This window comes from Lutra lutra, chromosome 13, assembly GCF_902655055.1.
Source record: "Lutra lutra chromosome 13, mLutLut1.2, whole genome shotgun sequence".
NCBI lineage: Eukaryota > Metazoa > Chordata > Mammalia > Carnivora > Mustelidae > Lutra > Lutra lutra.
In genome coordinates this window covers 57,340,564-57,351,909 of record NC_062290.1, presented here as the reverse complement: position 1 = coordinate 57,351,909, position 11,346 = coordinate 57,340,564, and the positions used below count along the sequence as shown (strand labels likewise).

The window sequence follows — 11,346 nt, the reverse complement described above, 5'->3', positions numbered from 1 at the left end:
GAAATCTGGGGGCCTTTGGACGATGCTGGCCACCATGCACTGCAGGAGCTGATGCTGAAGACACCATCTGAGCTGCAGGAACTTGATGCTAGAGAAGTCGCTTGCATTGCAGGAGCTGGATACTGGACAAGCCGTCCACGCTGTAGGAGTCAGGGCTTGCTGAGCAGAGCACACCTGAGTCAGGAACCAAAATTCCTCTTGCAATGTCTCTCCAGTGCCCTCTACTGACAAAGCTTTACATTTGAAAAAAAAATTGAGATCCTCTACTATATTTTTGTAGAGTAGATGATGAAGGCTAAATTTGGAGCCAGAGGCAATGGATTAATAACTAGCACAATCCCAAGTCTGTATGCCCAGAGAAGGGATGATGATTGTAGAGCCGGTGCCATGCTGGACCGGTCAGTTACTTGTGCTGAGAATGAAGCTGCATTCATTAAAAAGAGAAGCAGCAAGGTGGAAAGGCAGGTGCAAGAAAGCAGACCGCTCACCGAAAGAGCCCCTGCTCTTCCAGGAAGAGAAACTCACCATGGCTTGAAAAATAGTCCTCAAGAATTCCCATTTCCTTTTATTCAGACATGCACCAAGAAATCCTCTGATTTTTCTTACAATCTACCCCAGTATCAGCTAAGGGACAGATCTTGGGCAGTGGATACATGTATTTTGCTGTTTGGAAAGGGATGTCATCCACTGTGATCTAATAGATTGGCCTTTGATGGTTATATAAGCCTTGGGTGGTATTAGTGAAAATCTGTTACCAAGACTCTGCTCTTAGTTGGTGCACTAAGAAAAGTCAGGTTCTGATCCTGAGAAGCTGAGAACCAGGTTTTGGACTTGGGGGACCCAATCAGGTGCTCTCCTAAAGGACCTGTAGCCCGCACCCCAGACAATTATTGCTGCCAGCACATCCCCCAAGGAAGAACTCTGCCGAACACATAATTGGGCATGTATAAATAGTATTCTATAAATGTCTGACCAACAACCATTCTGTAGTTGCTGGACTTACAGGTATTTTTCAGTCTTTCACTATTACATATAACAAAAGATGAATATCTTTGTGACCAGTGTTCATTTTGCTGTTCTTTTGTTTGTTTCTGTATTTCAAATGATTCCTTTAGGATTGATGGTCAGAATTGGAAATAAATTGGTGTCAAATCACAGCTTCTTTTGGGGTGTGTGTGTGTGTGTGTGTGTGGAGGGGAAGCATGAACATTTTATTAGGTTTGAAGACCTATTGCCCAATGATTTCAGAAATGTACCAATTACAGTTCCACTTGAGACAATTTCAGGACATCCTGATTCACACAGAGTATTGCATTCTAATGTGTGTGTGTGTGTGTGTGTGTGTGTGTGTGTGTGTGAATGCACATGCCCATATACATATGAAATCTTGCTTTCTTTACGTTTCTTTAGTTAATACTGTTAGATATTCATGGTCACAAGAGATGGTCAACCCTCTTGCCTTCTCCTGAGAGTCATCTGTTCAGATCCTTCACAATTGAGACGAATTTTATTTCAATCTCTGGGGAGTTTCATGTCCCAGATTCTTCATACTGTCCTCTTTTAGATGGAAGGGAGCTCTTCTCCCACCTCTAACTCTTTTGGAAACTCCTTTCTGAATTCAAGTGTCTTTGCTGTAGGAGAGCTGGGCTTGGGTGGCCATGAGCTTTGATGAGAATGGATGCAAGTATATGGAAGTCTGAACCCTGCAAAGCAGGTCGAGTTTCATCCCTGGGTAGAGAGTCCTCAGAAGGAAGGAACTGGTCTGTATATAGCTTTCTCTTCACTCTCCATTTTTAAATTCCACAGAGGGATCCTGGGTGTTTTTCTTCTCCTTAGTTGACTCAAATTGAGTCTTTAAATAAAACATACTTCTTGTAGGAGCCTAAGACACATATTTAGAGGAAATGTGTCACTGAAAGTGCTATTTTGAAGTCATGTGGTAAATTACCAGAGCAGGAATCTCCTCACCCCCTCTGAGCTCTGTGCCTTCTTTGGCTCTGGGGGTTAGAGAAAAACTTTCTTTTCTTCCCTCTCCCATTTCCTTCGCCTTCTAAAACTGACACAGAGAACATGGCTTGCCCTGAGAAACTTGCAGGTGGTGAGCAGATGGCAGGTATGAGGCAGTTGTGTGTTTTGAAGTAAGTGTGGATGTGTGTGTGGGAATGCAAGAGGTGACAGTAACTCATTCATGTGGGGAGTGGGATTCAGCAATGGTAATCAAGGGAGCTTTGGGGAAGACGGGCCATTGGTGGTCACCTTAAATGATAGACAAGGTTTGGAAATAGAGCAAAGGAGTCAACTAAGTTTCTGTTAGTCTTCACTCCTGTCTCACTTGTACCACCAGGAATCCTGGTTCTCCATGTTCCTGCCAGAGACAGTCATTCATCCATGCATACATACATATATACATAAATCTGACAGTTCATTCAGTCATTTATTCCTTTTCCAATGGTCTTTCCATCTTCACATCTATTTTACACTATCTGTGAAGGCTCCACTCTCTGCAGCACAAATATTAATAACACAAGATTCTCGCTTTCAGGGTGCACATAGTCTAGTGGCTAGCTGAACAACTTAAAAACAGATAACAAGGGGAGCCTGGGTGGCTCAGTGGGTTGGGCCTCTGCCTTTGGCTCAGATCATGATCTCAGGGTCCTGGGATCGAGCCCCATGTTGGGCTCTCTGCTCGGTGGGGATCCTGCTTCCCTCTCTCTCTCTGCCTGCCTCTCTGCCTACTTGTGATCTCTCTCTCTCTCTCTGTCAAATAAATAAAATCTTTAAAAAAAAAAAACCACAGATAACAATACAATACAATATGTGTTTAAAGTATGCCTGGATAAATGTCTCTTTTACCTGAAAGGCCTTACCTGATCACCCAGTCCGAAATAGGTTCTAGTCATTATTCTTTTTCATAATATTTTTATTTTCCTTTAGAGCATTTATCACAATGTGTTATTATATACTTAATAGTATGTTTATTTGCTTCATATCTATCTTCCCCCATTGACTGGAAGCTCCTGGGGCTAAGTTCTATGCCTGCTTTGCTTATTCCTGAATACTCAACACATGGCCTATGTGCAGCATACTGCAGGCCTGTAGGAAACGTTCACCAAATGAATTAATAAATAAGCACTGATCTTACCCAGGAATGATCATTTCTTGCATTCAACCAGTGGTTCTCAAAGTGTGATCTTGGGACCAGCAGTATCACTTAACTAGAAATGAAAATTCCTAACCCCACCTGTTGGTTCACAAACTGGCCTTGTACACAGAAGGCAGAGAAAGAGACCAAAGAAAGAGGCAGGCCACTCCAGATTGGTAGGTGGCAGGTTTAATAAGCAAGGAAACTTACTTAAAAGACTTGGCTTTTGTGGCCACAAGAGAAGTGTTATCTCTGCACCCACACACCTAATCTTCAACATTTATATAGAAGCCTTAACTGGGTTCGCCGTGTCTTCAGTCCAGGTGGTCTCAACAACACCTTCTTCTCTCAAAGCTACATCCTTGGAATGGCTCCCTCTGGGGGATCAGTAGGCAGAATGTACATTCCAAGGACAGGCGAGGGAATGAGGAGCCTCCCATTGCCCAGGTCCTGCTTGAGGGTCGACAAGCAGTCATGTCCTCTCAGTTACCTCCTCCCACCCCACCCACCAGAATTAGAATCAGAAACTTAGAAATCAACAATTCACATTTTGGATGTGAATCAGAATCACATGGGTGATCCTGATGCATGCTGAAGTTTGGGAACACTGTACTAAATTAATAAATGGCAATTCTAGTCCACCTTCGACATCTATAGATTTCAGTGCAGAGACAAGAGTAATTGTGTCGGGTTGCCTGGGTGGCTCAGTCGTTAATGGTCTGCCTTCAGCTCAGGTCATGATCTCAGGGTCCTGGGATGGAGCCCCGCATCGGGCTCCCTGCTCAGCGGGAAGCCTGCCTCTCCCTCTCCCACTCCCCCTGCTTGTTTCCCTCTCTCACTGAGCCTCTCTCTGTCAAATAAATACGTAGAATCTTAAAAAAAAAAAAAAAGAGAGTAATTGTGTCTGGACTGGGGAATACTTCATGGAGAAAGTGATATTTTCAAGGAAGCCTTGAGCTAGATGAGTCAGAGAAAGGCGATTAAGGGCAGAGAACTCTCAGGCAGAGAACTGTATAACCAATGTATGAATTAGCCTGGCTTTTGAAGTAGTCTGCATGGCAGGGAATGCCATGAGAGGAGGATGGAGATGTAAGCCAGGGTCTTGAATGCCAGGTTTCAAGTGAGGAGGTAACATGTACTCCACTTCCCCTCCCTCCAGCTGTCCAGACAGGCCTGAGTCAGATTTCCCTGGACTCACCCCTTCCTGCCCTTCTCCTCCCTCCTTTCCCTCCTCCCTCTTCTCTCATCTCCTCCCTTCCCCTGGGAGTAAGACAGCTTGGCTCCCAGGCCAGCCCCACCCCGCTGTCCCCTTGCCAACCCACTGATGTCAGTTTGGTGGGGTGAGTCTGGCTGGAGCTTTGGAGCCAGGCCTAGCCACTTGCCTCACAGCTCCCAGCTTTGTGGGAAAGCCCGGGATGTGGATACGCACTAGCTGCTCATTGAGGGCTTCCAGTGCTCAAGAGAAAGAATCTCTTCCTCTGGAGACATCATACTCTGGGGGAGGAATAGTGGTGTCAGACCAAGGGTTTCTCAGGACCCAGGCTTACGTCATTCCAGCTCCAGGGGACTGGCTCTGGGCCCTCTCCTTGCCGAGTGACTCACAGCAGGCCTCGTCTCCAGGGTCCTCCATCCAACTATGCTTCGAGGTGATGAAGCTGGTAATAGCCTTAATGCCAACAGGTGCACCTATCGTGTTGGCGCTGTGAGTTACCTACACCTTGTAGCTCTCCACTTTATGCAACCCGATAATATTTTTCAATGCTGTTTTTATTTTATTATTTTAAGATTTTATTTATTTAAATAAAATCTTTAAAAAAAAAAAAAAGGGGGCGCCTGGGTGGCTCAGTGGGTTAAGCCGCTGCCTTCGGCTCAGGTCATGATCTCAGGGTCCTGGGATCGAGTCCCGCATCGGGCTCTCTGCTCAGCGGGGAGCCTGCTTCCCTCTCTCTCTCTCTGCCTGCCTCTCTGTCTACTTGTGATCTCTCTGTCAAATAAATAAATAAAATCTTTAAAAAAAAATAAAAAATAAAAAATAAAAAAGATTTTATTTATTTATTTGAGAGAGAGAGAGAGCAAGAGAGAGCGCAAGCGAGAGCGTACAAGCAGAAGGAGGGGCAGAGGGAGAGGGAGAAGCAGGCTCCCGGCTGAGCAGGGAGCCTTATGCAGGACTAGATCCCAAGACCCCAGGACTACAACCTGAACTGAAGGCAGACGCTTAACTGACTGAGCCACCTTAGCGCCCCTTCAATGCCATTTTTAGCATTCTTAGATAACAGAACCAACCTGCAACACGGTTTCATAATATGAAACCAAAAAAAAAAAAAAAAAAAGCCACAATTAACTTAAAGGAGGAAATAAAAGGTATTTTTAAAATATAAGAATATATAGTCCGTGCTTGCTTGGGCAGCACATATACTAAAATTGGAATGATACAGAGAAGATTAGCACAGCCCCTGTGCAAGGACAACATGCAGATCTGTGAGGCGTTCAATACAGAAATTCCACCACGACTGGCAGGTTTAACGAAGCAGTCTTTCTCTGTGAACTGCCAACAACTACGAACACATACTGATACAGGTGTGTTCCATTACTGGCTCCAATACTACCAGCACTGTTGCCATTCAATTATGATTTCATAATGGTGAACTCTCCTGCTAAAGTTCCAAATAATAATAAACAGAGTTCAACCTTCCCTTAATTGACATGGTACCCTGCTGTCTTTTGTTTGCTCCTCCAGATCCATTTTTCCCCCTGCTCTTCTTTTCCCTGCTCTTGGCCTTGGGAGCCTGACACGTCAACCACACTCATGTCTTCTGATTTCCTGTTGGGTTTGGCCAATGTAAGCCCTGACAGGAGACGGGGTGAGGGACGGAAGGGAGATTGGGGTTTTTATTTCTGTCTCCCTTCCTGCCTATATCCCTTATCATAAGGTCACTGCTGTTCTCAAGGTAGCTATAGTGGGTTGAATGAGAGCCCCCCAAAGCTATGGCTGTGGAGTGACCTGATATGGTGGAGGCTGGCACAAGCAGTGAAAGAATTCACCCCAGGCCCAACAAAGGAGATAGAAGCTTACTGAATACACTGCAAGGGAGCAGCGGGCAGGACAGCAGAGGAGAGACCGTCTGCCAGAAGGCAATGGTGGGGAGCTATTGTTGGGGGGGGGGAAGGTAAGGAGGTAATGGAATATGTGGAATTTTCCTTTTTTGGTATCTGTGCCCAGTTGTAAGCAGCCCATTGGTCAGCTAGGGCTTGTGGATATTTTGAGGTGGGTCACCTGATGGGCCTGTTTGCATTCAGGCCAGTGGTCACTGTGCACCTTTTTACCTTACTCAGGTTTCCATTGCTCGAGTGTTGCCTAAAAGTGGCCTCTACAATGTTCACATTCTAACTTCTGGAACCTGTGGATATAGCCTTATTTGGAGAGAGGATCTTTGCAGATACAATTAAGGCTCTCGAGATGTGAATCTTCAAAGCCACCCTGTGAGATAGGATTGCCCTAGATGATCTGGGTGGACCCTAAATTCAGTAAGTGAAGAATAAGTGTCTTTTTAAAAAAAATGTTTATTTATTTATTTTTTATTTTTATTTATTTATTTTTTAAAGATTTTATTTATTTATTTGACAGACAGAGATCACAAGTAGGCAGAGAGACAGGCAGAGAGAGAGGAGGAAGCAGGCTCCCTGCTGAGCAGAGAGCCTGATGCGGGGCTCCATCCCAAGACCCTGAGATCATGACCTGAGCCGAAGGCAGAGGCTTAACCCTCTGAGCCACCCAGGCGCCCCAATTTTTTAATTTTTTTAAGAATAAGGGTCTTCATAAGAGACAGAAGAGAAGACACAGAGAAGAGGAGATGGCCACGTGAAGACAACAGAAGAGAGGTGCCTGGGTGGCTCAGTTGGTGAAGCTTCTGCCTTTGGCTCAGATCATAATCCTGGGGTCCTGGGATGGAGTCCCGCTTAGGGCAGGGTGTTGGTGGGGGTGGTCCCTGGTCCCTGCTCATCGGGTAGCCTGCTTCTCCTTCTCCCTCTGCCACTCCCCCTGCTTGTGCTCTTTCTCTAATAAATAAATAAAATATTAAAAAAATTTCAGGAGCACCTGGGTGGCTCAGTCATTAAGTGGTTGCCTTTGGCTCAGGTCATAGCGAGGAATGTGCTTCTCCCTCTCCCACTCCCCTGCTTGTGTTCCCTCTCTAGCTGTGTCTCTCTCTCTGTCAAATAAATAAATAAAATATTTTTTAAAAATACAGAAGCAGAGACTGGAGTGATGCAGCCACCCAAGGAAGGCTGGGAGTCGCCCGAAGCTGGCAGAGGCCAGGAAGGATTTTCCCCTAGGGTCAATGGAGACACTGTGACCCTGCTGCTGCCTTGATTTCAGACTTTTGGCCTTGAGAATTGTGAGAATAGATTTCTGTTGTTTTAAGCCTCCAAAGTTGCGGTAATTCGTTGTGGCAGCCAGGGGATCTAATACTCTCAGCAGTACTTCTCCCCTCTCAGGTTCTGGTAATCTTGCCTCCGCTCACACCTTGGTTATAGTGGTGGTGACAGCTGTGCTGCGGCTGGACCTGGGTCTTTGCCCTGTCCTGTCTGGCTTCCTCACACCTGTCCACACCCTTGTAATTAGTCATTTTGCAAATCAACCCCTCCCTGAATTATCCTAACTTGAGTGTGCTGATTTCCTGTCAGGGCCCTGACAGTTACACAGGGCAAATACATTCCTGGAACATTCAATAGATACTAAAGCCATGCAAAAATATGTTGTGATTCTTTGTAAAACAAAGTTTAGTGTCTAGGCTCACAAACTGCAACGTCAGATAGATGAATGTCCCGTGGACCATATGAAAGCCGTGGGGCAGGAGCGACAGCTTGTCACCGTGTAGGAGTGTCCCAAACATCACAGGCCCCAGCATCTCTAGTTAGAAGGGCTCCACAACCAAACATTACCTTACAATTTCTGGGATATCATTCTGTTGAGAAGCACTGATTATGTAATATTTTTAAACCCTACAATGGCATTTTGACTGGGTACCATCTCTATTTTACACATGTGGAAACAGGCTCAAAGAGACAAAGACACCTGCTTGGGTCCATCTGGGGTGGGGGTGGGATCTGGGGTTCAGACTCAGATATGACTGGATTTAAGGCCTGTGTTCCTAATCACAAAGCTGTACTGCCCTTTTGTAGTTTGGGTCTTTGTCAGGGTCAAAGGGCAGAGACAGTGCTGGAGGAGATCAATTCTAACTCATCACGGGGGCACCTGGGTAGTGCAGTCAGTTGAGCATCTGGCCCTTGGTTTCAGCTCAGGCCCTAATCTCAGGATAATGAGATCAGTCCCTGAATGAAGTCTCCTTAAGACTCTCTCTCCCTCTACCTCTGCCCCCCCTCATACATGTGCTCTCTCTCTCTCGAATAAACAAATAAAAAACTTTTTAAAAAGACTTGAAAAAAAGTCTAACTCATCATTGAGGGGCTCCATCAAAGATGAGCCAGTCTGGGAATGCTGTGCTACATATAATAATATATAACTTCAAAATCTCAGTAGCTTCAGACACAGTAAAGATTTCTTTCTTGCTCCAGAAAAGTCCTATGTAGATCTTGGTGATTCCTGAGCAGCTTTCCTCCAAGCAGTGAAATCAAGAGATTTGGTCTTCCTCCATTAGGAAGTTTTACCATCTCAGAGCCTTTTGTTTCCAGCCTCACAGATAGAGGAGAGAGGGTGTGAAGATAACCTAGGACATTTTATGTGCAAATGTGGAATTTCTTCTACTTTCCTACTATTGGCTGAACTCAGTCATATGGTCCATACTTAGGTGCAAGGGGGCCTGGGAAATGTAGTCTACGTCTAGTGAACACAGCACTGTCTCTGCAGAAGAGTTGTCAAGCTCTTCTGGTCCCTACATCAAAAGTATAAGGAAGAGAGACTTAAGTCCAAGTGTTGTCTTTGCTATTGATCTGCTAAATCACCACCTTCATCATATCCTGTTCCTTTATAGAGCCTCAGCTTCCTCATTTGTCAGACGATTTTGGAAGCTCATCTCTCAGAGATACATGATGGCCAGATGTAAGAGGAGAAATAGAGTGCTGGTTGGAAGAAATCCTGGAGAGAGCTGCTCCCACCAGAGTTCTGACTTTGCCCAACAGCTCTCCCAAATCCACTTTCCACATCTGCAGCCAGGAAAGCTCGGCAGATTCTCCTGGCTGTTGAGAAGGGCCTCCCTGTGAAGCTCAAGTGCCTGTGGTATCTCTGAACGCTGGTATTGTTGGGGAAGAAGGGGTTTTGGGGGAATGAATAGTGTTGGAAGCTAGATACAAGAATCTACCAGAGAACTCTGGCAATGGTCCTGAAGACCCAGTAGAGACCCCAGAGATCTAGGCATAAATCCAAGGAGATGATGGAGTTGTGGCTGAGGGGGTGGGGCTGTGTGTGTTGGGAAGCCGATGCTCACCCCAATGGACATCCACTGTTGGGTCTGCCCCAAACCTCTCTTCCAGGAATCAGCTCCCCCATGCCCAAACTTCAAGGTTCCAGTGGGAACTGCTATGTTTCTACAATATGACCTTGGTCCCTAGTCACTTGATTGGTCCAGGTCAGGCACCTGACCCATACTGGAACAATAATTTTTCTTTTTTTAAGATTTTATTTATTGATTTGTGTGTGTGAGAGAGAGCACAAGCAGGGGGAGCATCAGGCAGAGGGAAAAGCAGGCTCCCCACTGAGCCCCTAGGGAGCCCAGTGTGGGACTCGATCCCAGGACTGTGGGATCATAACCTGAGCTGAAGGCAGATGCTTAACCGACTGAGCTTCCCAGGCTTCCCAATGATAATTTTTCTGCTTGGAATTTTGAAGAGATAGAGATGAGAGAGGAAGAGCTATTTTAACTTCTCTCCAGCTGATTGGCCCAATAACATATAACTCTGAGTTCTTCTTGACAGCTATACTTTCCTCACTGTGTAGAACAAGCAGGAGAACTGGTCTGATGAGAGAGAACAAAAGATGAGGAGACTCCCAGGGACATCTGAATTTCTGGTTCTGCTCCATTCCTGAGGACTCCTTGTCTCTGTGACAGTGCCCCTGTATCATTATAATTAACCTTCTCCTTGATAGTGCAAGTGGATGTTTGTTATTCACAATCCAAAAGGAATAATATGAACTTTTAAAATCAGATATATTTATTCATTCAAGTGCATTCTTCTGGTGCAACTACTATGTTCAGGTACCATGCAAGGTGCTGGAAATCCAATGATGAATAGGATAGACATAGTACATACCCTAAGGGACCTTACGCTTGGAGAGGGGATAAAAGGCTAGGCAGGTGAGACCTGGAACAAGTACTATACAGGTAAAATCCAGGTTTATGAGAACTTATAAGAAGATAATGAGAACATACAAGCTGAGAACTGACAGACTGAGCAGGAGTTGAGTGGAAGGAGTTCGTAATTAGGATGTAAAGGAAGGAGAACATTCCAGTCAGGAAGAAGAACATGAATGATAACTCTCTCATGAGGTCAGCATCCTCTGGAAAGAAAGCAACATTTCAGTTAAGGGTCCTGGTTTCTCACCTACCCCTACTTTGGGCCCCCAGCTAATATGCTGGTTAGAAGACTCTTACCTTTGGCCTGGAAACAGCCCAGCAGGGACAACCTTCTCTTGTCCAGACTCTTCTATTCCTTGTTGAGATACTGCAAGGGGAGAAACACAAAACCTTCCCTTTCATTCATTCTCCTTTTGGTAGAGAATTGCTAGATTTCATCCTAATAGCCATTATCCTCACCTTCCTAACTCCTACGTTGGGGGCAGCAACATGGCTGGCTAATAAAATCACATTTCCCAACCTTCCTTGTAGAGAGGGATGGCTAATGGAAAGTCAGTGGAAGTGACTGGGTAGGGTTTTTAGAAAGCTGTTTAAAAGGGTTCACTTAGCTAGCAAGCAGCCCTTTGTCCTTCTCCTGTTCTTGCTTATTTGTCCCTGGGACATAAACTTGAGGGATAGAGCGCCAGCAGTCATTTTCATCTGTGAGTTGAAGTCACGTGCTAAGGATGGCAGAGCAGAAGATAGGACTCCAGCTTCTTAGACTTATAGAGTCCCCATACCACCCTGGTCCACCTGAAGACGGTTTATCATGTGAGAGGAAAATAGGCCTCTATCTTATTTAAGCCACTGTTATTTTGGATCTCTCTTACTAATGGCTGAACTAAAGTTCTCATT

General features: G+C 45.3%; 1 non-coding gene across 1 annotated transcript; it reads left to right on the top strand.

Annotated features, from left to right (window-relative positions):
* Nucleotides 1-5,533: 5,533 nt before the first annotated feature.
* LOC125084139 (U6 spliceosomal RNA) lies at nt 5,534-5,640 on the top strand. The gene has a single exon (XR_007122498.1). It is a non-coding gene; the product is annotated as a U6 spliceosomal RNA (small nuclear RNA).
* The last annotated feature ends 5,706 nt before the right edge of the window (nt 5,641-11,346 follow it).